This window comes from Larus michahellis, chromosome 18 (assembly GCF_964199755.1).
Source record: "Larus michahellis chromosome 18, bLarMic1.1, whole genome shotgun sequence".
In the NCBI taxonomy this organism is placed as follows: Eukaryota; Metazoa; Chordata; class Aves; order Charadriiformes; family Laridae; genus Larus; species Larus michahellis.
In genome coordinates, this window is record NC_133913.1 from 4,201,765 (window position 1) to 4,228,070 (window position 26,306).

The window sequence follows — 26,306 nt, forward strand, 5'->3', positions numbered from 1 at the left end:
TGAATTCACATTTGTTCATTGGAAATAATAATTTCACAAACTCAGACAGAAGCAGCCCACTGAAAATGCTAAGCATGACATAAGAGCCCATAAGAACGGCTTACCAATATTTAAGCCAACCATTAAAACACTGACCACAGGATCTGGCTCAATCAGCTTAATAATCTGCAATCCGAGGACAAAAAATTCACCTGCAAGGAACTTCAGATTACCATCAAGGTGACTGGCAGTGAACAGAAGAGACCATAATTGTTTCCAGGTTAAGGATATTAAGACACTTTCATTAGTACCAGTTAATGCTTTACAGCAATTGGAATCAACGCACAACTGCTTTCTGGAACCACAAACACTATAAATATTCACGCTCCCATTCTGAGGGGATATTTTATGTTGTCTTTAATTTTGATACTTTTCATATGCACTGATGGTTTTCCTTTTTCAAATGTGTTAAGTTTCTCATCCAAACCGAGAGGGAAACCCAAATTTTTAAGACATTCAGCTGAAAAGAACACATAAAAAAGGGGGGGGAACCATTCACACACAAACCTCACTCGTTAAGGCATCTAAAAACCATGAATTGCAGCAGTGATGTTGCCTACTGGCTGCTTTATATAAGCATTTTACTAAAATAATCTGAATACAGAAAAATAGCAGCAGTCTGCCAAAATATTATTCCAAAATATTGGAAATCATACAGGCATGAAAGGGAAAATGAAATTAACACCCAAAATACCCCAAAGTAAGCAAGCAATAGGAAGATCCCCTATCATAAAATACAAATTAACCATCTCTTTTCTCACCCTCGCTAATTAATAGCAAATTCCCAGTGTGACTTGTATTGCAAATAAGAACTCACCTACCCAAAATACTTTTTTCATTAATGAGATCATTAGAAATCTCAAATTTGAGTTCACTACGACTCAACCATAATTAGCAATTAAAGCTGATGTAAGTAAAAGTTAGACAATAGAATATTCACCATTAAAGTGAGCAACTCAGAGAAAAAAAGCCCACACATTTACCGTATTCACTGTTATTAGGGAATTTTACCTCAACTGCTCTGTCAAGATATTCCAGACTTTAATCTTAAAAATATCCCCTACAAATTAGGGTAAAAGATGTAGTTCAACTATTCAGCTGAATTTCATTAGTGATAAATGTTAGTGATAAAAGCTTCAGGTTTTAAGTATTACACAATAAAAGTCTGCAAAGTGTCACTGATCTCTGAAAACCAAGTCACCTCTTTCAATGGCAAAAAAACAGAAAATACAGAAAACAGGACATAAAGACAAATAACTCATCACGGCAACCAAATCTCTGCTGTTTTGTATGCAACCTACTCTAAAAGAAATGATCACAAACTTCCCGTTTAAAAATCTTAAGGAAAGAGAAGCAAGAAAGCCTGTTTCTATCTTTCCAGGCTTTGGAAAGGCTTGGATAGTGGAAGATGGACATTTGCTATTTGCATACACTTACAGCTCAGCACAGGAACAAACGCAGCTTTGAGCCTTCTCTGCTTTGATCAGCATAAGGTCAGAAATGCTAATCAGATGACTTTTCAATAACTTATGGGAAATGGGGCAACGTGAATGGAACTGCCTGTGGTGCAAGAAAGAATAATTCATACCAGAATAATCCAATGCCAGAATCTCCACTTTGAACATATACCACTTAGTTTACTCTTTCTCATTAAGTACAATCAAACAACTAATGAGCAACAAGTTGCTCCAAGACTTTGAAATTATGAGTACGAAAGATCTCCAACAACAAATCACTCCCCAGCCAAGCAGAAAAATTAACAGCAACTCCAGCCTTCATACTACAGAGCTATCAGTCTGCTCTGGAAGATATTCCTTCAGTCACCAATATGTTCTTTTCATAAAGGACAAATAAATAACAAATACTGGTAATAGCTGAAATGTCAACATGCATGATTCATCACCCTCCTCATCAGTTATGCCAGTTCAAAAGAGAACACCACTCTAACAGATTAGTTCCCTACCCATTAGCTCATCCAACATCACTCCTCATCAGCATGAGGGCCCCAGCTCAAGGAGGCGGCGGCGTGCAGGGACTTGCCTGCATGGGAATAGTAACATGAACTCACTGGGATTCTTCGTGTTCCTCAAGCATCTACGTGCGCCTTTGCCAAATTGGCTCTTAAGGATTACTTACTACCTAAGGTTACTTCTTCGGTAAAGCTGAACAGTTCTCATCCCTACAAAGCGACAGGGTTGGTGGGAGGGAAAGGAAAAGAAAAAAATTTAAATTCAAAAAAAAGCATCACTTTTAGCAAATAAGGCCTCCACTCTGGGCAAGAAAAAGCTTTACCAAAAATATTCTAAAAATGACTGAGGAAGCAAAACTCAGACCAAGGTTTGCTTTATGTAGAATACATACAAGCCCAATTATTACATGTATTTTATAAACACCATGAATAAGTAATGATTCCTTTGAAATTAAACAAACATGCAACGTGGCACAAAACCAAGTTTGAGTGAAAAAAGCATACGATACTTTTTATGTTATATCATTACTAATTAAAGTTCTCTTAAATTAAAGAGTGTTTTTCAAGATGGAGTTTCTCACACCACAGTATAAATTATTTGACACATTTTGGAAAGATCAGTAATAAATGCTGCCCAGGAAGAAAACCAGACTATTCAGGGAACTCTATGGATTATTCAAGAACTTCTTTTCCTCAAGATCCGAAACATCACAGTTCCATCACCACAGCTCCCAAAATATGCAGCATTTTTATTCAAAATCCAGTAAAGGAACTTCTGCTCCCTCATCGGAATCCCACAGCCAATTCCACACTAGGACAACCACCTAAATTCCTCTCCAATTTGTCCATCACCTTCATCATTAAATTAGATTCTTAAGTAGAACCTCAATTAACTGACTTGGATGGGGCGGCTTCACATGGGACAATTTCAAGAGTGGGCCCAAAATGCCCAGTTTCTCCCTTCTTAATGTAAGCACACAAAACAAGCCACTATCTTCTCTAATTAATGTAGGGTATGTAGTTAAAGTAATTACTTTTTAAATGAATGTAGAACAAACAACTGCATTTTAGCCCCATAAAATAATGGGACTGGAATAATTCTAAGTAACATAACTAGAATTGGTTTTTTAAAGCTCATAAAATCCAGTTGGCAAATAAACCAGAGATGAATGATCTAGTTCACTCCACCACTGCAAATATTTGCAGATGCAGTGAGCTTTAAACACTAATTTATCTCCAGTGCATGCAACAGGCATACTCTCTACCTTGAAGTTAAAATGGCCATGTTATTCCCAGATGAAGACTTCAAATTATAACAGTCAGAAACAACCAGTGGGCCCAGTTCTGCTCTCACTGCAGACAGTAGTAACCTCCCACAGACCTTACTGGTAACGTCACTAGGTCCTGTGTGACCGCGCAGCTTTTGCGTGTTCTATGGATGCTGAAAAGTGTTCCTATAGGTTGGCACATATTTATTATATTGGAAGCAAAGCACAAGACGACCTGAAATTACTGATCAGGCTGACCACTAGGATTATAATCAATGACGTATGCAAGGCTACGAGTATTCTTTGTGTAGTACTAAGCATAAACAAGACATACACATGGGAAAGGCACTCACTCTACACCAAAATGTACCATTTGCAGAGACATTTCTAAGGCTTCGTACAAGTACCCCGGGCATGAGCTCACAACTGGCACCAGCCGTTCAAAGAGCTCACTGCCACCATGAAGGACAGGCCCAGCCACTCTAGTTCACGCTCCTGCATCCTCCTCCTGTCACTCTCATGTTCAACAGGTCAAGTTCAGTTTACTGATCCTGCTAGAAAAGAACTCTGCAAAAATAAACAGTTTTCACTCACTCAGCAGCTGCTCAAGCATTTAACTTGGTACAAGAGAGAGGGCTATAATGCTACGCCACTGCGGGTGGGAGAATAGGGACAAGAGGTCACTGATTTTGCACCAATTCTTAAAAATCAGCTTAATCTCATCAAAAAACTACCCTTAGAGCCATTTGCTTGTCTGGATGTCAAAGGAAATCACGTTGACATATCATTCTGCTCTGAAGAAAATTCATACTCAAAATTTAAAGAAAAAGAATCAATGTGTGTACTCACTGCTTCATACATCAAAGACATGAAATCAGGGGAGGGTTTAAAAAACTTGTGAAGCAAAAGATTATTTTTTTTTTAATATTTCACAACATTGAATCATAGGTGCTACCAACCTCTCAGTTGATCGCACATTTAACCACGTCTAGAAGAGGTAAACTTAGCCAAAACATAAGGATGAACACAATCCTCTTTTTTTTTTTTAAACGCAAAAAACCATGCACAAAGTTGGGAGGGCTGCAGGTTACATTCTTCTTTTTTAATGTACCAAGGGGTTGTTTTAGAGTTTTCTGGCTGCCTTCTTATGGTTTTCCTTTTGCTACCTGATAATAGTGTATCTTAGATTTTTATTAATTTTAACAAGTATTCTGTAATTAAAGAAAATGTAGGATTCTATACTAAGTGAAATCTAGATGTGTCACAAGCAAACCAAAGAAGGCCTTGCAGATAAAGTGTTCTTCTGGAAGTGTAAGTATAAATGAAAACCTGCAGAACTCAGTGTACAGAGTGCATAATACTGTACATGATGCAGAGTTGGGCTTTACACAATTTGCATTTATGGACAGTAATATTAATAAATGAAAATTTACAAGCGGAAAGTTAGGCATGCTCATCTGTGATGTTGCATTAAAAAGTAAATCTTTTAAAAATTCACTGCAAATAACGGGATTTCTCAGCATCAACATATATATCACTTGTATTATAAAGGTTTAATTGAAAGCAAATTTAGCGTATGTAACCTAAAATGTTAAAAAGTAATTGTTAGGTACCTTGGAAGACATATTTTTGTTCATAATGTGTATTTTAATTTAAAAGACATGAGCACACATAGCATCACGGGAAAAACAGTAGAAAAAGACAGAAATCTGAGAACAAGACAGAAACTGCTACAACACAATCAATATTGATAAGGAGTTTATTCTAGAAAATTATATTCGTCATCCAGTTACACTGAATATGTAACTAGTAATTCACATTGTAATTACCAGTCTAAATCTGCATGCGAGAATGCTTCAATATTCTATGACCGCAGTCCAGATGCAAACAAGATACGGCCCTACCTCTCCTCTCCACTCAAATGAAATTGGTGGTAAGTTTGGAGTACACACAGCCTTCTGCATCTATGATGCACTTCGCAAGAGTCACTACGAAAAAGCAGCACAACTCTAAATAGTTTGTTTATTTTTTAGAAGCCCCAGTCATAATGGCCACAGACCTCAAATGGTTTAAGACAGGCTTTGCTTTAAGCACTACTGCTATTTTTCCCCCACGATAGTTTGTTTGCAGAGCCAAAAAATGGGATTTTGATTATGGCAAGTAGCAATATATTGTAATTTCATAATTCGATTGCACATTCATCATACATTTTCTAGATAAACATACGTCTACACAAAGTATCCATGATCTAAGGTGTCTCTCACCACTACAGTAAAGAAAGCCTCGACTGTCGCCAGCAAATTCTCTTCAATGTATTTTCACCAAAACGCACTTATTTCACTAGCTCCTTTTTTTTCTGTTTAATTCAGACATTAGGAATGGATGTTTTCAGTTGCAGGTTTGGTATTTAAGTTTTGAGGATTAAATAAGAAAAACAGACAACACCCAACCTTTAGCATTTTGAAGAAATCATTCCAAGCTCCAACCTGAGAAACGCTGCAAGCAGGGTTTCATGGCCATGTTGTTGTTCTCTATAGCACATTCGCTGTATTTCTTCTTGCTCTTCTCCCAGTCCAACATTAATTTGCCTTCATTCAGTATACTGCAGCTATGCTACATTCCCCAGCAGCACTAATTAACCCTCAGCATTTGTTTAATTTCTCCAGATATTTCGTTTACCTTACGCTATTTCCACCTGTATAAAAAAAGCCTAAAATCCACATCGATGCATCCTTCTCTAAAACCAGCTTACTGCCTAACATACGCTCCTGAACTTCCCAACGCAAACAGGGATGAGAATCTGCCTTTTCCTTGCAAAACACACATCCAAGAGAAGCCGCCCGCCTCATCATCTCTCATATCTTTTTTACATTTTAGCCCCCAACAATCAGCCCACGCCTGTAATAGGAAGATTCTGTGTGTCATTAGACTCCACGCTCCTTACTCACCCTGCGGGAGGAAGAAGCGGGGGGGACGTTTCCCCACCTCGTTCCCCCCCCGCAGCAGCAGGGCGGTGTGTGTGTGCCTCACCTGGGCGCTACCTGCGGCACAGCCCCTGTAAATAAGGGGCCATTCCGCGAGAAAAATTCCTCCTTATACCCACCCTTAAAGGGATGGAACTGAATCCTGCAGCAGGCGGTCTGCGCACCAAATACTCACTTACCTTTCGAGACCGCACGCCGCCCTTTTTAAAAAAAAAAAATAAAAAAAGATTAGGTGATTTCTGATGGAAAAAGATGGAATTTTTGGAACTCTACCTGCAGGCTGCTCGCACCCACCCCACCGTGCGCTCACCACCACTCTCCCAAGTTTTATTAACGGAGGATCGCAGCCGGCCCCGGCCCGGCTCACCCGGGGGGTGCGGGCTGAGGGGGGGGGGGCGCGGGGAGCGGCCCCCCCGCCATCACGGGCACGGGGGGCTGCGTCTGCCCCCCCAACCCACACCCGTGTGCGGCACCGCGCGGGGGGGAGGGGCGTGGCGGGGAGGGAGGGGGGGTCTCGCCGCGATTTCCAGTCAGACACCGCTACCCGCCGACATGTCGCCGGGCGTCGCCCCCTCACGGTCCCACCACCACCACCACCACCACCACCACCACCCCCCCCCCCCATCTGTCGCCGCGGGGGACGGACACACACACATACGGACGGAGGGGCACACACCCCACTAGCCCTTACCTGTGACGGCGGCGCGGTGGGGCTCCCCGGCGGCCCGCGCCCACCTCACGGCGGCGGCTGCCGAGCGCGGGGCGCCTCCCTCTCACCACATCGCCGCCGGGGCGCGCGCGCGCCCGAAGGGGAGGGGACGGGGAGGGTGGGGGGCGGCGGGTCTCGCCCCTCCTCGGCGGCGCCGGCTCCGCCGCTCCCTCGCCGCCCGACCGCCACAGCGCCCGCCTCCTTCCTCCCTTTCCTTCCCTCGCCGCCCGCCCGCCGAGGCCTCCCCCGGGGAGCGGCGGCCCCCGCGCCTCTGCTCCTCGCCGCCGTCGCCGCCTCACGGCCGAGGGGAGGGAGGGGAGGGGGGAGGGAAGGGGGCGGGCGAGGCGGGAGCGGCGCGCGCGCCCCCCGGGCGGGCGGGCGGAGGGGGAAGGGAAGAGCGCGCGCCCCCGGGCTCCCTCCCTCCCCGGCTGGGCGCTCGGAGGTGAGCGGCGCGCGAGGGGCGGGGCCGCTGGGTTATTCATGAGGGGGCGTGGCTATGCAAAACGCGCGCGCGCGCGCCCTCTCCTCTCTCCGCCCGAGCGCAACCTGCGCCGAGGGGGGGGGCGGGGCGCTGCGCTCCCCTCCCGCGCGCTCCCCACCCCCCCTCCCCGCCGCCATAGCCGCCCGCCATCGGCCCCAGGCGGGAGGAAACTTTAACTCCCCCCGGTGGAGCGGAGGAGGGGGAGCGCTGCAGAGGGGCGGGCGGGCCCGGGCGGGTCCCTTCTGTGAGGTGGGAGGCGGCGGCGGCGCGGAGCCGCCCGGTGTGGGGGGGAGGCGGCGGGCGCGGGCCGCCGCTGTGAGGGAGCCGTTCCCCGCCGCGGGGCGGGATGGCCGAAAAGGTTCCCGTGGGGCGGGAACAGACCGTCAGCGGCTCCGGCTTCTGTCAGCGGCTGCGGCAGGGCCGAGGCGTCCAAAGGGCGATCGGCGGCTGAGCCGGTCCCTGCAGGTACCGCTCGGAGGGACCGGGCTGAGCCGAAGGCGGCTGTGGCGATCGCAAGCCGTGAGGCGATGGATGGCCACCACGGCCACCAGCCCCGCCGCCCGTGTGGGCCGAGCCGCTCCAGGCATCTCCCGAACGTGTGGGCGCATCGCCCTGCTCTGAAAACATCCCCCGCCGCCGCCTACTAGGGTGGTTTTTTTTTACAAAAAGAGACTTCTGGGAATAATACCTGAAAACCAAAAGGTTTGGCTCATCCTCCCCTACAAGGGATCAGGCAGACAGCTGAAGACTAGGAGCAAGAGGAACACACAGGAAGAGAAAAGCTCTATTACCCGTTAAAGCTAACACAAACATTTATTTAAATTACCTAAATAGCTGAAGATACACATTGCAACTAGCGATCCAGTCGGCGTATCGGCACTGCTTAATTCTCCACTGTGAATGAAACATAACAGTGACGGAAATTTGTTTTTCTCATCAAACTCAAAATCAACGTTATTTTTGCACCAAAAAAAGTACATGGTAAACAGAATTTTGGTTTTATCTGGTTATTACCCTTTAAGAAAACTGATATTTAGGTCTTACTCAACAAAAGAATCTTTTTTTAGTCCAGTACAAAATGTTCCCTTTAATTAAATTAATTAAAAGTATCTACACTCCCTTGGGATGGATGCCTTGTTAAACCTGGGCGCAGATTACTCGCCCCCATCTAACCCTGGAATGGTTATGAGCTTTACATCACATCTGCTCACAGTGCCAAATTAATGACCAAATAAATTAAGCAAGAGGGTAATCTTAATTTGTGAGTCAAGAAAATTACTTGGACAAAAAAATAAATTGCAATAGAAAGAATCCTACCTAGGAAGTGTTAATAAAAATTGGAGGTAGCCCTGTTTTGGTTTTTATGTGTGTTTGTTAGCAGAGCTGATAAACGAGATGCCAAGTTTCTGGAATCAAGCTTGGATCAGAGTGAGCGAGCGTATGTCATCCATATCATCTATCACTGCAGTCCTTGGGTTTTGCTTTCGTAGGAGACTGGCATCACGCAAACCAGTGCAACAAGCACTTAAAAAACAACAAAAAAAACACAGTAGGGAAATCTTCCAGAAATATTCTAATCTAAATCTGTAGCCTCCTGTCTCTTTCATTACTTCCAGCAGAAGTGCTTTCTGTAATTGCTTATTTTCTGTTGCCCTTTAGTCTTTTTAAACGACATATACTGGAGGGGAACGCATAGCCAGAATACTTCCCATTTTCCCTTCAGCAACTTATTAGCATAGCAAATCACTGACTCTGTGCACAGTTACAGTACCAAGGAGGAATAATAGTTCCACCTACAAGAAAATATTCTCAGAACTGATGTCAACTGCTTTATATATGTGCCCATATCATTCCTAAGAAAAGAGATTTCAAGACATAGGTTTGTGAAAGAGAGGGAGGATCTGACGCTCCCAATACAGAGCGGAGAAGTCAAAGGGAATGAGATAATGGCGAAAGACCAGCTTCCAAATAGGAAAAGAGGAGCCGCAATGTCTAAATATTGTTCAGCCTGGAGAAGAGAAGGCCCCAGGGAGACCATATAGCGGCCTTCCAGTACCTAAAGGGGGCCTACGAGAAAGCTGGAGAGGGACTTTTTACAGGGGCAGGTAGTGATAGGATGAGAGGTAATGGCTTCGAACTGGAAGAGAGGAGATTTAGATGAGATCTCGGGAAGAAAATATTCACTCTGAGGGTGGTGAGCCCCTGGCCCAGGTTGCCCAGAGAAGCTGTGGCTGCCCCATCCCTGGAGGGGTTCAAGGCCAGGTTGGACGGGGCTTGGAGCAACCTGGGCTGGTGGGAGGTGTCCCTGCCCAGGGCAGGGGGTTGGAAACAGAGATGGTCTTTAAGGTCCCTTCCAACCCAAACCATTCTGTGATTCTATGATTTAGTCATTTACATCCAATCCAGAACTTGTGTCAGTCACCTGTGAGAAGACCACAGCAATGGCACAGGGTCTGTGTCCCACCCTGCCCTGTTTGGCCATGGCCAAAAGCAGGTCCTTCAGCACAGGCAGGTGCCTAGAAAAGGTTCCCCCAAGTAGAAAGGTCTCCCAAGTCCTGTGGCAGCCGACAACATCTGCGGCTTTAGAACGTCCCGAGGCACATGTGATCCCTAAGTCTTAACACGACACAGCAGGCTCCGCGCACAGCGTACCAATATAAACTGGCGCCTCCTGCGTGACACCCCAGGTAGGCAAGGGACGACTTGGGTTTGAAGTCCCTGCCAATGACAGCCTCCCCTGCCTTCTGCAAGGAGCCAGATCCTGCTGGAACATAAGGGGCATGCTCTGAATTCTGGTTGGGACGCACAGGCAGGCGTCGTTCCTGGATCCCAGCTGTTCAGGCTTTGGTACAAATACAGCACCAAACTGCCCAGACCTATAAGGCTGGGCTGGTCTGTGCCTATGCAGAAGCACAAGTATAAGTATTTCAAAAATATCAACACAAATCACCTACAGCGTTTAAAATCTTCAAATATTAGTTAAGGGCTGAGTTCTCAGGGTCACCATTTGGTCCAGAAATCCAATCCAAGTTCCATTTTGGTCACATCCACACCTTATTACGTCCAACCCCTTCGCATTAGAACCACTCATTCAAACATCTCTTTGGTGAACTAGAGAGCCAAAAAATTCACATAAAACCTCAATCAGTTCTTTATGTTTTCTGTGTTTGTACTGCAAGCTGACATGAAGTTTGCACAACAGCGAAGAAAAAAATTTGGTTGTAATAAACAAGATGTTGTCTCTTAAATAGCCACAATCCCTACAGGAAGATCTAAAAACATTTGGCCTTTTAAATCATATATACCATCAGATCATCTCCTTGATGGATTCTATGAAGTGTGACCATATAAAAAATAAATATTGCTTACAATATTGGTTATCTAAGAAATATATGCCTGTGGAGAAAATATTCTCATATAAGCCTGTAAATGTGAGATACTAATTTTCTTCACACTTCAGCAGTCTAAAAGAACACAGGGTCTGCCATCCCTTCAGTAAGTAATGAAAGGCATATCTATTTGTGTAGCCCGGGGAGTTTTGAAATAGATTTGGTTTTTTTGCAGAAGGAAAGGGAGATTTCTGTTTTGCTGGCTGTTTAATAATTTTTGCAATTTTTGGCAAGAGCACCTTGAGCTGTGGATAACTGACTCTAGTTTGTCCGAATCTAAATAAATGTGTGCTTTATGACCCATCTACCACCAGGGTTGCATTTAAATGCCAGCATTACCCTTCATCTGAGCAACGGCTCAAACTGGGGCTTGCTAACAGAACTTTAGAGAAGAAATGAGCAAGAGGATGAGTAAAACCAGCTTTATTTTCCTGTATACACCTGTTTTGAAGTAAGACGACCAGGCAACATGAAAGGAACTGCATTTTGGGAATCTCAGAATTAATACCCAGGTTCTGGTTCTTTCAGTATTCGAAGCCAACAGAGACAAAACTTTTTGAGCTTCCAGAGCTGTCTCCTCAGAAATATGTATAACCAAGCCCCCAGACTCCCTTTGACACTGAGAAAAAGAATGTTAAAGGCTATGTAGAAACAAAGGGCCGGTGACATCTGCCACAGTGTATCAAACCTACATCAAACGGTCCTGCCTGTAACAGGAAGCAACTCGCAGCCATTCCCATTTCCCTTTGCAGCAGATGGAAGTGGAGGGGAAAAAAAAAAAAAAAAGCCAGAGTCTTAGATGAAGGTAAAAGGCGCTTGGCCAAGAGATGATGAGCCTTGCGCCGTGCACCCAAGGTCTGTCAGAATGGGAGACTACTGACCTCCAGAAGGATTTAATTCCGTGTGATCAGAGCCCCTTTGCAGAAGGTCTTGCCCACTGACCTCACAAAATTTTCAGCGAGAGCAACAGTGCAACAAATGACATTGTGAAAGAAGGGTGTTAGACGAGATGTTAGAGCCTTGTTTGGGTAGCAGCGAGCAGAGTGCTTTTCAGTAAGATGATCGTGTCCCTTGTCTGCCCGGTGTTTACTCCTACCCTAAAACTTTTCAAATGCTGCCTGATGCTTTCTCATGTTTTCTTTTTCCAAATAGGTAGCTGAGTGAGAGTCCTTAATCCACCAACCAGATGCACACGCCTCAGTCCAGAATCCTGTGTCTAACAGAAAACACCCATTATTCAGAGAAGAACATCATATGTCAAACTGTAATTGCAGTTTTGAAAGAGAGGACATATTTATGCGGCTCATAATTTGGCAACAATACCAATCTCACCATTTCCCTCTTGAGAGGCGCTACAGGAGCTTTCATGACTGCATGCGATCAAGATAACATCTCGCCGAAATAACGCACCTCTGGCACACTGGGGTTCACCTATGAGAGAGGAAACAGCACTCAGTTGTAAACAAAGAAAAATCTTCATAATTGTGCCTTCTGCTTTGTTAATGTTACAGAACTAGTAGGCTCTTTCTAGACAAAAGATAGCAGAATTTGGATATGCGCTAGACCAAACTGGAGTACCAGCTTTGGGTATTTCCCCATTCAATTCTGCCAGGACCAACTTAGCTGCGTTTTTAAGAGTTCACAAGATCTCTGTTAATGACTGCAGATGGCAATCAGACAAACGTTCATTTGGGGTAGGAAAAGCTGCACGCCATTTTCTCCAGCTTTGGCACAGCTATTTATAGGCTGTGTTCAGTGGCTACTGTACCAATTCTGCATTACATGTGATGTTTATGGTCCTGAATAAAGATAAAGATACACTGAGAGCAGCTGAAAACTGCATTTCCAGTTTGTCTGTGTCCATTCATTAAAATTCCAGCACATTATCCTTTGTAATTTATGTTCCAGCATTCTGGAAGGATACTATATATGGACTGGTACTTTGCCGTGATGGTCTCAAGACAGAGGCAGGACAAGACTCACTGGCAGACCAAATAGTATAGTTGGAAAAAAACATTAGAAAAGCTTTTCTGTTTTTTAACCCTTTGCTACTTCTGCAGAGTTCAGACAAAGTTTGCTCTTAAAGGAGTTGTGCACCCCAAAAAACTTGCCTCGGAGTTTCAATTACTGCAATCAGTTTAAGAAAAGACATTACTTCTACTAATAAGTCTTGTCCAAACTGAAGTGCCAGAAAAAGACAACCAGTTTCTGTGTTACTTTCTGCCTACCCCGCCTATCCTCTTATCCCCTGAGAGAATAAGCAAATTTGCATCTTTAGCCTAAAGAAAAGACGATGACAACAACCTTCATGTATGTACAGGTCAACAGGAGACGCAAGGAAGCGTTGGTTCTCCATGACTGCAGTGAACAGGACAAGGGCTTAAAATGCAGCAAGGATGATTCTGATTGGAAATTAGGACTAATTTTCTAATTGCAAGGATGGTTAAGCATTGAAACGGACTGCGTGTAAAGACTGTGATGTCGCCAGCCACGGAGACCTGTAAGAACCGTAAGCATTTGTCATAAATAAAATAGATAGAGCTGGGCCTGATTTTGGGCAGTGGGGTAGTGACTTGGAGATCCCGTGTGAAATTCACAGCAGGCCTATGAAACCAGATGCAACGTAGGAATCGGAGCAGCAGCATTTTGCACAAGGCCTGCTGCAAATTACTATTTTTTAGATTAGCACGTCTTAAGATTTTCAGGCATATGGAAAATTATTAACTCTAAAAACTTCTCCCAGCTGATCATGAATCTTGTCATTAAAACATAGAACTTGGGACACTGTAAGGTTGATGTAAATGATACATGTTCTTTTGCGCATGTGTTGAATTGAAAAAATTTGCCACAGACACCCAAGGTATCCATAAGAAAGATAAACATTGCTCATCTTCACAACCAGACTTGGGAAATCTTCAGAAAAATACCAGTTCTAAAGCAGTGATGAGTACTTTACAAGCCAACAAAATAACTAAGGCTACTTAAAGTAAAACTGTCAGAAATTCGATATGTTGCTTTAATAACCTGTATTTTAAAGAGTTCAATTTTAGTTATAGTCTTTTTTATGAAAGGAAACAGCTTTGGTTCACTCAATTTGTTTCTGTCAACTATACTGTAACTCTTAGCAGTGATGGAATAAATGATATTTAGTGAAACTGCTAAAACAGTCCCATGTATTGCATTAACCCCTAGCAGTGCTAACAGAACACGACAGATTCTTTTCCAGCAGAGCATGTCTCCTGTGCAACTTGTACAATAAATCGGTGTAGATTTTTTTTTTTATTATTATTATTGCTTGCCTACACCAAAATCCAAAGCACTGTATGAGAGCGCTGGTCTGAGCAGTTATTTTGTGAACTGAACAGCGACACCGATGCAGGGGTAAAGCACAGTAACTTTTTCTGGACGTAACAGCACTGAAATGGTTCCTGCCTCGTATTTCTGGGTTTTAGTTTATGATACTGAACCCACTGAAATCAGTCAGGGTTCTCCCACCGCCTTCACTGGGGAAAGACCTGACCTTTAGTGGTTGGTTTAGATGGAGCTGATGATCTCAACTAAGATCTAGCCAAGCATCCGGGTCCACAGGGTTTCGAGATCCCTCGGCTCCCACTGAAATGAGTCACAGTGACAGAAACCGCCACATTTTGCAGAAGTGAATCTCACAGCAGGAGGTGTGGAAATGCCTCTCGTCTGACAATTGCTCCAAGTCAAACCACCATAAAGAGTGAAGAGGATGCCTCCATCCAGCGTTCAGACACAATACCTGCTGAATTGTGTGTGAGAATAGTTTAAAAGCATTATTCCTATCTCTAGTAGGATCTTCCAACTCTGATACACTATCCCAAAAGGGCGTCATTATCATGAACCACAGCAAAGCTCCAAATCCTTTTTTCATGACATTCCTAAACTGTTTGCTCCACCCCGATTCATTTTAGGAAACTGATAAGACAGCTGTGAAAATACACCATGTAAAGCACTCTCATATTACAAACCAGCTGGCAGAATTTGCACTTTTTTTTTTCTCCCAAGGGAAAAAAGATTGTTGTTTATTCCCCTTTTCAAAAGGCACATGAACCAAAATGTAACCTTCTCTTCATTAACCCAATGGGTATCGTTAAGTAGGTGTGTACCGATAGAACATTTTGGCTTGCAATCATCAGCAAAGCAGCTGCCCCCGAAACATGTGTGGGCTATCCTCAAAAGGTTTTCTTATTATGAAAGGGGGTGTGGGTTTTTCCTTTCATGAAAACGCTCATCATTTTCACTGTTCCTCTTCAGTGTCTACTGTAACCATTACTGCATTTCTCATTTGACAGCTTTCTGTCGTCAGCTGATAGCTACAAAGGTCTGCAAAGCTTGTGTGTTCACCCCGGTCCAGCGTTGGTAACACTTATTGGCAAATTTTTTTCTGAAACACGTATCTTAAAGGCAAGAACATGATCAAGATGCATCTTGCTTGGCCTGTTATGCTGCGTTCTGTTTGTACACCCTTCCTACAGTCCTTCCCGGCTGCTCTGTTATTTTTCTGAAACTTTTTTCTTACGCTTTCCTGAACTGCTGTTGTGTGCCATCAAGCTGTTGTTGTTTTACACCCTCGAGATGCTCGCAGTTCAGTGACAGATCCCTCTGCTAGAGATGTTAGCACTCTGTGATGCGGCACAGGAATCCGACTCTCCGGGATAAATGACACTATAGACATACTTGAGCTGAATTTACAAAGTGAAAAATGATGCTTTGATGCTGCAATTCCTTTTTAACGGTTTCCTCACTGCAGTTGATCCCAGCTGTCTGCTAGCAGTTATTATCCCAACCCTTGCCTCTTTCTCATCTCTTGTTTTTGCACCGAGACTTAGCAGCAGCCCACACATGAGAGTCATGTCTTCCTCTCGGGCCAGATGTGATGCCCACAGCCGAGACCCACAACTGAGAAACAAAGTTTGGTAATGGACTTACAGCTTAACCAGGCAACCCCCCCAGAGAGCTACAGATCACTTCTGCTACCACCAGACTCACTGTGTGCATGCTCCTGGCAAAGGATCCCAGGAATATCTCTCCAAATTATCTGCATTAAAATGCATCTGCATCCTGGGATGGGCAGGAAGGGAAGGGCTCTCTGCCACAGCTTTCAGTCCCTTTCAGTACTATTTTAGCGAAAAGCTGAGCGAGTGAGTGAAATGTTCACCTAAAGTAAATGTATCCCTTAGGATGCAAAAAAATATGGAATGTAGTTTCTACATGACCGTTGTCATCTTGCAGGGATCCTGAGAAAAGGGAATTTGGGGGCTGGGTACTCAACTGGAAGATGTAACAGAGGTGCTCTGCTGCTTTGTCCCTAGGAAGGAGTTCCACGTGTAAATTCCTCTGGGAATATTATTGCTTTCCTCAGCATCCCATCCTAGTTGCTTTTGAAATCTACAAAGGATTGTAAGTGAACGGAACCAATGAGAGCGTGGCTGTGTGGATCGTGCCTCTCTGAAGCCTTCCTATGGGTTTCTTCTCTGAAAGAGGGTGATTTGATAGAACAAACCACTGTATGCAACCAAGTACTGCCCGAGTGCTCCAGAATGAGCTGGAGCCTGGGTAATTCAGAACGCCACTCGAGCCCTACAACTCCTGCCTATAGCTTTCTCATGCCATTTTTTCCATTATGAATATCTGTTGTGTAACATCAGACACTTTGCAGTTAATTTTTTTAAGGTAAGACATATTTGAACAGAATCAAAAATAAGCAAGAGCTAAAATATCTGCAGTGCTGGGGCTGTGCCAAACACCCACAGATTCTGTACCCTGTACTCAAGTCTTGTCAAGTAGCTCAGCACATCTTTATTCTAATCATTTACTTTCATTTCATGCCTAACAGAGAATTGTCCTGATTACTCAAGCAAAGCACAGCAAGAAAAGTACAGAAAACATTTGGCCAGCTTTGGGCACTTGGTGCTGCTATCAGTATTCTAACCTCCACAACGCTCTTCGGTTGAAATATTTAGATATATGTGCAATGACACACATGGCTCCTGACTCTTCTTCCACCAAGCCTTTTAAATAAGTAATCAGATAACTCTAAGCAGAGAGGCAGCAAGAACTGTCAGACGTTATAGCCTCACTTGTGCCACCGAGAAAGGCCAATGGTTAGTAATTCTTTCTGGCAACACAACTCAGTCTGGCGTTTTCAACCCACATCCATTTAACGTCATCCTCATGACCATGGACACCGAGGCACTGCAGAAGATAACTAAGCAAGTGCTTTCACATGGACACGCTTTGCGTATCTGCATGGAGAACACTAGGTTATGGGATAAAACACTCCCCTCCACACAAAGAAAGGAGCACAGAGGAAACTGCCAGGCAGAGAACCCCTCCAGTGAGCTAATCGGAGAACAGAGCACCCAGACCTGCTCCTCCCAGCGCTACTGGCTGCACCTGGGAAAAGGGAGCTCCAGCAGCCTGGGCTATCGGGCTAGTGGATTTGGCCACCCCCTAACGGGCACCAGCCTCTACAGACAGGTCCATGCAGCAATCTACTTACAGGGCATTTCTCAAGGGACCAGCATCACCAGTGGAACATTTTTGAAGTCTTTATAAAAAGAATTCAAAAAATCACTGCTCTAATCAGAACGGGCATAGAGTGTGAGGAGACCCTGTCTAATGAAATAAGGTTTTCAGGAAACTTAAACATTAACAAATGCTTGTGTGTTGTGAGGAACTGAAGTTGCTACTTTATTCATGTTATAAAAAAAATGAGTGATTCACCAGTAATCTGCATGCCATTTCCAAGCACATAAAAGAAAAAAAAAAAACAAAAAACACAATAGCTCCAACACAGTTCTGTGATCAAGGACGATCAGTGTACCTATGACAAGTGTCGTCACTACACTGGGTGTTCTGAAGGCATTTGAAAGTAAGTACTCTGGCAGAGCCAGGATGGTACTATGAAGGGAAAAAAAAGAAAAAAGAAAAAAAAGATGGCAAAAGGAAAAGAAAAAAAAGGTGGCAACGCTCCCCACCTAAAACACCATAAACAATGACAACACTATTTGATCGCTCTCACCGCAGCCGCGGGGACACCTCCTATGATATCAGTTGGACCTGATGCAGCTGAAGCTGTTTTTTTTCCCTAGGAACTTCCTAAAAATCTCTCTGCTGCAATAAAACACTCAACTCATGACAATATGGTAATGCAATACCCATTATACAATGCCTTCAATACACTGTGGCCTAAGCAACTTTGCCCAAAGATACCATCATAAGCTAAAGGAAAGAGACCGGCTGCTCTAGAAAGAGTGAATTAATGCCAGCCAGGTTTTCTCCTCTCCTGTGAAAGGGCACGCTGCAAACTCCTTCCCTCGAGGAGGCTCTGCAAGTGGAGTTGCTGTTTGTATGCATTCCAATTTGGAATTAAGAATATTTCTGTACTCACTCACCATTGCAGAAGGTCATATTTTTTCCACCTCTTCTTTTGGTGCAAAAATCAAAAACTCAACAACAACAGCCCCCCACAAGAAACATCAGACAACTTCTTGCCTGAATTCACTTCTTTCTTTTATAAATTTGTACTGTTGAATAATTTGTCCTATTTAAGAAAGATTTTTGAATAATTATTCCTATTTAAGAAAGATTTTAGGAGCAGATATAGGAAGACAGACTTAAGTCTTTTAAGAAAGAAAGAATTAACTAGTCAAAGCAGCACAGCCCAAATGACAGCAACAACACAGATACAAAGGAGAAGCCAACTTTTTCAGAAGTCTTCAGTATTTACCCTTTTAGTTAATGTCAACACGGTATGTAGATTTTTTTTTCCCCAGAGGGGAAGAGGTAAGAATGAATCTTGAGAACGTAGGTAGAAGACCAGGAGGGTACAGAGATCTGTAGGGCAGGGCTAACACACGTACACTCTACAGGTTTATAAAGACAGACTGCATGCACGCAGTATTGTCAAGAGTTTGCTTTGATTTTAAAGCCCGTACACTAGGACACTTCTCCAGAGGTGCAAAAACGCTCATCCCACAGCATTCTGGCCTCAAATATAGGAGGTATTTTTCAACTAGAATCATAGAATCATAGGACTTGATGAAAATAGGACTTGAATACTGAGAATCACACTAAATGACATGAGGAAAAAACAGGGTATAGCACAGAGGCAGTTCAGCAGAGCATAGAGACATGGTGAAAGTCAGTTTTAAGCACACAGAGATGAAAATAATCCAAGGGAACAATTCCTTTTCCACCAAGGAACCTCTTTGTATGCAAACTGAAAAGATAACATCTTTTCTTTGTGACTTGCAGAATAAAGACACTTCCCTTGACTAGGCAATGTGCGAAGAGAGAACAAACATCATTTCTTCATCTGGAGCTCAAACAGACGAGAAACACCACTGACTAGTTTGTTCCAGTCAGAATCAGGAGAAAGACAGTAAAAAACCAGCCAGTTTTCCTTTAGATTCACTTTGCCCACACTCCAGATTACGCTCACTTTTATAGGAGACAGAGATCATTCGCGCTCTTCTGTTGAATGAAAACCAGCTGCCAGGTCACTGGTATCAAGGAGAGGCGATCCGTCTGATTTGTTACTACAAGCATCCGTGATTAGGGCGCACAGGGAGTGCTGACTGTACCAAACCAAAAAACACTACAAGAATATGGTCAGCTCGAAAGTGGAGACTGGAACAAGGAGAAAGGCAAGACTAATGCAAGGTCAAACAGGAAATTTATGAACTACCCGTGTTAGGGAAATGCTGAGGACTCCTGTCGCTCCAGAGCAGCAAGACCAGTGGCTGATAAAGGTCACCCTGAATTGGTCATGGTGACTCTTTACATCCAGAGATCTGAGAGTATAACCCCACTGTAACACTAATGCTCTTCTATGGACAGTACTTAAGTTTGTCTCTGTCCTACCTCTTAGGCTGTCTGCCCTCAGAGCAGAATTTCCAGCAGAGGTGGCTTACATTCTAATATGGAGTTAATGATTGACTCTAAGAGTTCCTCAGGTCATATTGTTAATAAAACTGCAAAAGAGTATGAGCTAGAAGGCAAAAGTAACCTTGTAGCCCAGCTTTTGGAACAACAGCTTCAGGATTTGTGTCCTGAAAAAGTTTGGGTGCAGAAGAAAAATTAAGTCAAAGGTGAGAACAATTAACTTCAGAGAAAAAAAATCTAAATCGCAAAATCAAAGCATTCAAGAACTTAAAGTTAAGGTAGTCCCGAAAGGAAGAAGCCTGAAGGAGTGCTTAAGAATTCCGATTTGAGCAGAAACTAGAATATTCCTATAGAGAGTAAGCTGTGATTTCAATAATGCTCCACAAGGGCATATTTCTGTTTTGTGCTTTGTTCCTTACATACAGGTAATAAATAGAGACTCCTTGTAGCTTGGCGAGATGATTTGATCAAGGCTGAATTTATTAGAATAGGAAAAGTAAGCAAACATAAAAAAAATATCTCAGAGTCCGTGCAACTCTGACGGGAAACAGTCATTTGTCAAGGCAGCAGGGTGATTTTTCTTTGTTGGAGGAGGACAGTGAGGCCCTGGCAGGAGGTACAGGGAGCCCAGGCTGGATTTATGGGAGAAAGAGAAGGTTCACCGAGAAGTGCGCAGGGCCAGTTTTTGCTGGAGTCTGAAATAATTTTTCAATTATTACCCTTTTGAGTAAAAGGCAGATAATTCTTACACCTTGGGGAAAAGGGACTATCTAAACTAATGGCTGGGTACCAGATTTCCAGAAAGCCACAGAGCAGGGTACAGTACATGCTGGATCCAAACTAATACAGGAAAGAGTGCCTGGCTCAGGAAGTTCAAGATTTAGACACACTTTTTGTCTTACAAAAAGATACGCTTGGAAGTTTTAATGTCACCTTCCAAAAGCATTCTTAATACAGGCCTATAGCATTCAAATTATTATCCCTTACCTTATACCTCCCTGGAAATTGCTTTCGAGGCCTTATACAGTGTCTGATGCAGTCAATGGGAGTGGTTTTTGAACAACTTCCAGAAGAGCCATTAAAGTTCCTTTTTGGCTGCCTTCAGAACATGCTGCAAGTTTCAGCTATGAAACCTGTGTATACGAACAAGAAAAAATCTGAACGAGTTAAAGAGGAAAACATTCTTCAAGCACACTTTGTGCGGTCCATCAGTATGGACACACCACAACAGCAGCAAGTGACGGAGGACACAGACACTGTTAATTCTAGTAATCCATCTGATGTTCAACTATAGAAATAATATTTATGATGCTCAAGAAGCTTTAGGAGAAAGAAAAAAAAAAAAGGTACAGCACCGGGAAAACCATTTACAAACTGCAATATTTGAGAATGATCTCATATAAAAAAAGATTAAGTGCAGCAAAACGTGTAACTAGAAATGAGAGAGAGTGACATGTCTTATGATTTAGCATTTGAGGAATATATAACAGGTTTTGCCAAGAATTATTCACATACATCTGCACAATCCCCATCCGTCTATTTTTACTTTTTTTGTGGGCCAATAAAGAGAGCTGTGTATTGTCAATCCTAAAAATAAGCGCTTAAGCTTTAAAAACCATTTGTATCACAGTACAGAGAAGAATGATTGTGTTCAAATTAACCTTTCTCACAGCTTATGTGGCTTCAGCCTTATTAGACTGAGAGCACAGCATAACCTTTTCTTCACCTTCAGACAGGAACAAGAAAAAACACACAAGAAAAAAGGGTTGGATAACCCTAATCAGAGACCACCTTAGCCCAGTCTTCCTGCTTTTCCATCCTATGAACTCTTTTCTCCAGGGGTTTTGCAGCCCAGGGAAGCCGTTCTACCCTGTAGTACACAGGTTTTCCAAGAGGTCACACCAGATACATCCATGGTCCCTGTTGGCCTCAAAAGCTCAAGGTGAAATCCTGGCTCCATTCAAATAAACAGCAAAACTCCCTTGTCTTCGAAAGGCATTTCCCACGGTAAATTCTAAAGTCATTTGCAGAACTGTCCATCTGCTTAATTGTTCACCCCTGTTGTTGGTTTCTGTCAGCGTTACCTTCCCTGCATACCTAATAGTGGATTTGCTCTAGTTACTTAGTTAATTAGCTTTCAGAGCATCTACTGTATATACCAGGTAGGGGTATTTGAATGGCCTATAGCTTAATAATGGCTAAATAAAATAAATGCTGATTTGCTTCCCCTAAGGCAAGCTTCAAAAATTAGGGACATTTCTCCTAAGTTCTCAAACACACATTTACAACTGGCCATAAAAACCCAGAGGTGATTTTCCTGGAGGAGGGACAGAGATTACGTGGGCTAAGGTTAGGCACTAGGTCTTCCCAACGTCACCTTTGCCACACGATAAAGGCAACACCGTGCAACCTGCTCCTCATCATGTGCCTCCTTGCCAAGCAAACCACGCTTTAGTTGTCCTGCATTGATACTGGCTCTTTTATATTCCCTTTCAATACAGGAGAAATCCATAATCTGACAAATGCTGAGAATATAGTCCCCAAACTCTCCTTATTTACAATACTGGAGTGTTACTGGTATTGACAAAACCATTCTCCGGTGGATGCCATAAAACTAGTAATTTATTCAGCCAACGCTATTTCAACGCATATTGTTTATTCAGTTGACATTTCCTATAGTTTGTTTAATTCACGGCAGTGACACCTATAGGTGAGAGCTGGGCAAATTAACCCGCTTTTGAAGCTAGGGACAACCATCAAAGCCAGCCAGAGCGCCCACAGCTGTTTGCATTTGTTTATAATACAAGGGATAATTTTAGCAGCATTCCCTTTTGTTTTTCCCTCTATTTAGAAAACAAATGCTAAACCTGCTGGGGAATATTCAAGAGCTCACTTGCCATTACCATAAGCCATACATTACCCTCATCGCCAACAACAGGACTAAAAATCACGGTTTCTAGAAGAGGGAGCTGAGTAGATGAGTGTTGCTGAGCTGTCGGGACATTTGTTGCGGGTCGGAGCTGCCAATCTAACGAGAGTTTTGCCTTTCAGCTAACACAGTTTTATTCATGTGCAGTAAAGGTCCTCCCCTTTTTCTTTGCTTCCAACTGGCCTTCCAGATGCTATTTTTGCTACGTGTTCATGACAAACCTATTCAGTACTGCAAAAAAGCCAAAGGTTCTTTACACCAGTAATTTAGTTATGTCTGCTACGGCTCCATTGAAAATATCGCAGCTCCACTGCTGGGGCTTTTGACAGCACAGTGTAAACACACAACTGCAGGCAAACAAGTTAAAAGCACAATGAAAAGATAACAGCTGGAAGACATGAGTCCAGTGCATTGTTCCCTTGAATTTATGCAGTTCCTTATTCTTGTGCAGTCAACTTAGAGTATTTCTAAAGAAGTTGTGTTTATGTGTTTTATGCATACTTTGCCTCGCTGTTAATAACAACCCAAGAGGCAACGCAAAAGAAAATGGGGCCCGTGGCAAAGACAGCTCAGGCGTAAGCGACGAATAAAATCAAATGGGAGCCTCAATTCCCTCATTTCCTATTGCTTAAATCCTCGGCTTTGCAATTCTAACACCATTTTCATTGGTGTAATGTCATTTCCTATAATCTTTCGATGCGTTGTTTGGAGGAAATAGGAAAAGCAAATTCTTTTTCTCTCCTCCATGCTTCATCATTGGTAGGAGAATTTGAAGAGGTCCGAAGTTTTTGACAAAAATATTTTTATTAGAAAAGTAAGATTTCCCTTAATTTCAACTGTAATTGGAAAAAGATTGCTTCCAAACATGTTTTCAGTCTTCTGTAGGGTGAGCTTTCCCTCCGGACATATGCACAGACTTCCCTACTATTTTCCAAATTTTTCCAGTTGGAAGACAGTATGAATGTTTGGGAAACACTGTCAAGCTTTGGAACACTTTGCAAATGAAAATAACTTTCAGTTTTGAAAGTAACACTTGCAGTACTTACCAGGTGTTAAATCTTTGATGCGTTAACTTTTCAAGTGACAGGATGACCCTGAAGCTGTTTTTAGGCTATTTCTGTATAAAATGTCAGGTTCCTGCTCCAAAGAAGACTCTAGAGCTCTTGTAGATCAACAGTCATGTTTCTAGAATGGAAAAGAGAAGACTGCTTACACAAGGGGATGTCAACACCTTCCAGTCTCAACTGAGCAGTGGGGTTGAAGAACACCAGCCTTACCAACATAGACACAGGTTGTATCACTACATTATCTTAAAGATCTACGGTAAAAGACATAATAATATAAGAATAGCTAATGCGTTTTTTCCTGAATCGAGCATTACATGCAGAACCTATATGATTATATGATGAATTATGCAGTAATAATATGACCCAGCAATAAAAATGGAAATTCAGTGGGCAGTCTGTAAACTGTAAGTTTTCCTAAAAACCAACCTGTAAATATCTGCAGAGGAATCAGCATCCTTGGAAAACAATGAGTCATAGATCTTTTTTTTCTTTCCTTGACATACTGAGCACAAAAAGGAGCTAACACAGATAGCAGCTGCTAGCATGTTTGTCTTACGCCGATTTCTTCATGTCTGAGAAGAAAATGAATCCTTTTAACAAAAGAGTAGATAAATATTTGTCCTGTGGGTTTTTTTGTTTTGTTTTGTTTTCCCTTAGATGAAGCACTCTCATTTTCAGTCACTTATTCCGTGTGTATCTTGGCTTTTGATGTTGCGTTGCTCTCGCTCAAAATTCATTAAATCAACATTTTGCCATGAAGAGATTCCCACATTAACCTGGAATACATTCAGATGACTCACAGGGGAATGACCATCATAAAGAGCGTAGAGGATGTAAATATAATTTAGTCCAAGGTGTATGTCTTACCAGGATGGATTCTACCAGCGTAACTCATATTGAGTAGCATGCTAACTTACAAGCCGATCCGTTTAACCTAATGGCATAATTTACATAATAAATTAGAGAAAGATTTTCAACAGTGATCACCTCCTGGCAAATCCGTGACACTCATGAACAAATATTTTAAAATAAACTTGTAGAGCTTTATTTTCTGATTTTACCAGATGTTTGGCCTATTTTTTGAAATCTAGTTTCTTACTATTCAATGAGAATACTGGCAGAGGAATGACAAAGAACACAGCATTGCAGATGTGTGCATACAAATGTAAGGCCTCGTTCCACGTGAAGCTCATTGCATAAACAGAGTGAAAGTACTACAGTAAATAAAGGCATGACCTGCTTTATACAGGATGCATTTTCACGCCTTTATTTCAGCTTTGTTTCTTCATGTATGTGTAGAAATGAGCACAAGAAAGGGAATCGACTATTAAAAGTGTCATTCTGTGAATGAGAGCTGAGGCAGCTCAATAGTTTAAGACACGACAGGTTGTATCTTCAGTGCTGTAGTAGCTTAGTTACATGCCATCTCGTCCTCGAGTACACGGCACACCGTGCCGCGCAGGGAAGGCAGGGACACCCAGGAGGTGCACAGGCAGGCGCGGGTCCCCTGCCACCGACCCCAGCTGCACCCTCTCCCCACCCCGGCTGTTCCACAGGCGGTGCTTTGGCCCAGGAACACCTTCTGTTCATGCCTCACCCCAGCTGTCGCCGATGTGTACCAAGGAGATGCTCTTAATCTTTCTCTTCTTTTTCCTATCTGAAGGCTTACATTCCTTTCCTAGATTGTAAACAATGCATGGTATTTAGCCTTGAAATGCAGTTTACATGTAGCTATAGTTTCCTCACAAATGTAAAGATTTTTTTTTCCCCATCTGATCCATTTCAAATACTGCAGTCATTTGTAATGCATATTCATACTGTATCACCTTGGTGTTGACTCTTTAGCCTCACTGGGATCAAATATTTAAAATACAACTAATAAATTAAATGTAGACTTTGATTCACTGCCACTCTATCCTTTATAATCCACAGATAAATTATACAGACAGAATCCCTCCAAAAGTACAGAAAAGAACAGATTTTAAATTGGATTGACAGCAATGGTCATTCACAGGCAGTAAGTACCCACTCATGTATTACACAGACTGTGGATAAACGGGAAATTGTTACCTTCAGAACTGTCAGTTCCTCACCTGACATTTACTACAAAAGATGAAAAGAGCCAGTTACAGCTGACAACAGACTGGATTGAAATTGTACAAAGTATGAAGATTTAGAATATGATCTGCTTCAGTGAAGGCTGGGACACACGCACCTGATTAAAATAAGGACGGTCAGTTATTTTGAAGGTGATAAAATCTATTCTTGCAAAATAACAAAGATCAGCTTTCACGAACTATTTGCTAAATAGGTGGGATGTGAAATTACTTCCCCTGACAATGAACATTCCTGGGGGAATAGTAAATGCACAGCCCAACATAACAGAAAATTTGAAATAAAATCACACGGGGCATTTTTAAGTGTCATCGTTTGTTAATGCTGACATATGTGACTAATCACAGTCAATTTAGTGTTGATGTTAAGTTTGTCATTTTTACCAGGGTTGAGTAATGTTAAATATCACTGTGGGCAGGTGTGATTGTTATTTAAAATAA

General features: G+C 42.8%; 1 protein-coding gene and 1 long non-coding RNA gene across 11 annotated transcripts in view; both read right to left on the reverse strand.

Moving 5' to 3' along the window:
• TANC2 (tetratricopeptide repeat, ankyrin repeat and coiled-coil containing 2) overlaps positions 1-7,087 on the reverse strand; it is a 256,859-nt gene extending 249,772 nt beyond the window's left edge. For 7 of the 10 annotated variants that reach the window (XM_074562510.1, XM_074562507.1, XM_074562509.1 and 4 more), the window contains exon 1: positions 6,952-7,087. The gene's annotated coding sequence lies outside the window, so the exon portion shown is untranslated. Of the gene's footprint in view, positions 1-5,726; positions 6,223-6,951 lie in introns of those variants that run through there. The other 3 variants (XM_074562508.1, XM_074562501.1, XM_074562502.1) reach the window with 2 other exon arrangements.
• Positions 7,088-11,250: 4,163 nt separating this feature from the next.
• LOC141732921 (uncharacterized) overlaps positions 11,251-26,306 on the reverse strand; it is a 29,671-nt gene continuing 14,615 nt past the window's right edge. Inside the window, exons 2-5 of the long non-coding RNA XR_012584184.1 lie at positions 23,731-23,869; positions 20,743-20,888; positions 12,172-12,270; positions 11,251-12,055 (exon numbers count right to left, since the gene is read on the reverse strand). This is a non-coding gene — a long non-coding RNA (uncharacterized LOC141732921). The remainder of the gene's footprint in view (positions 12,056-12,171; positions 12,271-20,742; positions 20,889-23,730; positions 23,870-26,306) is intronic.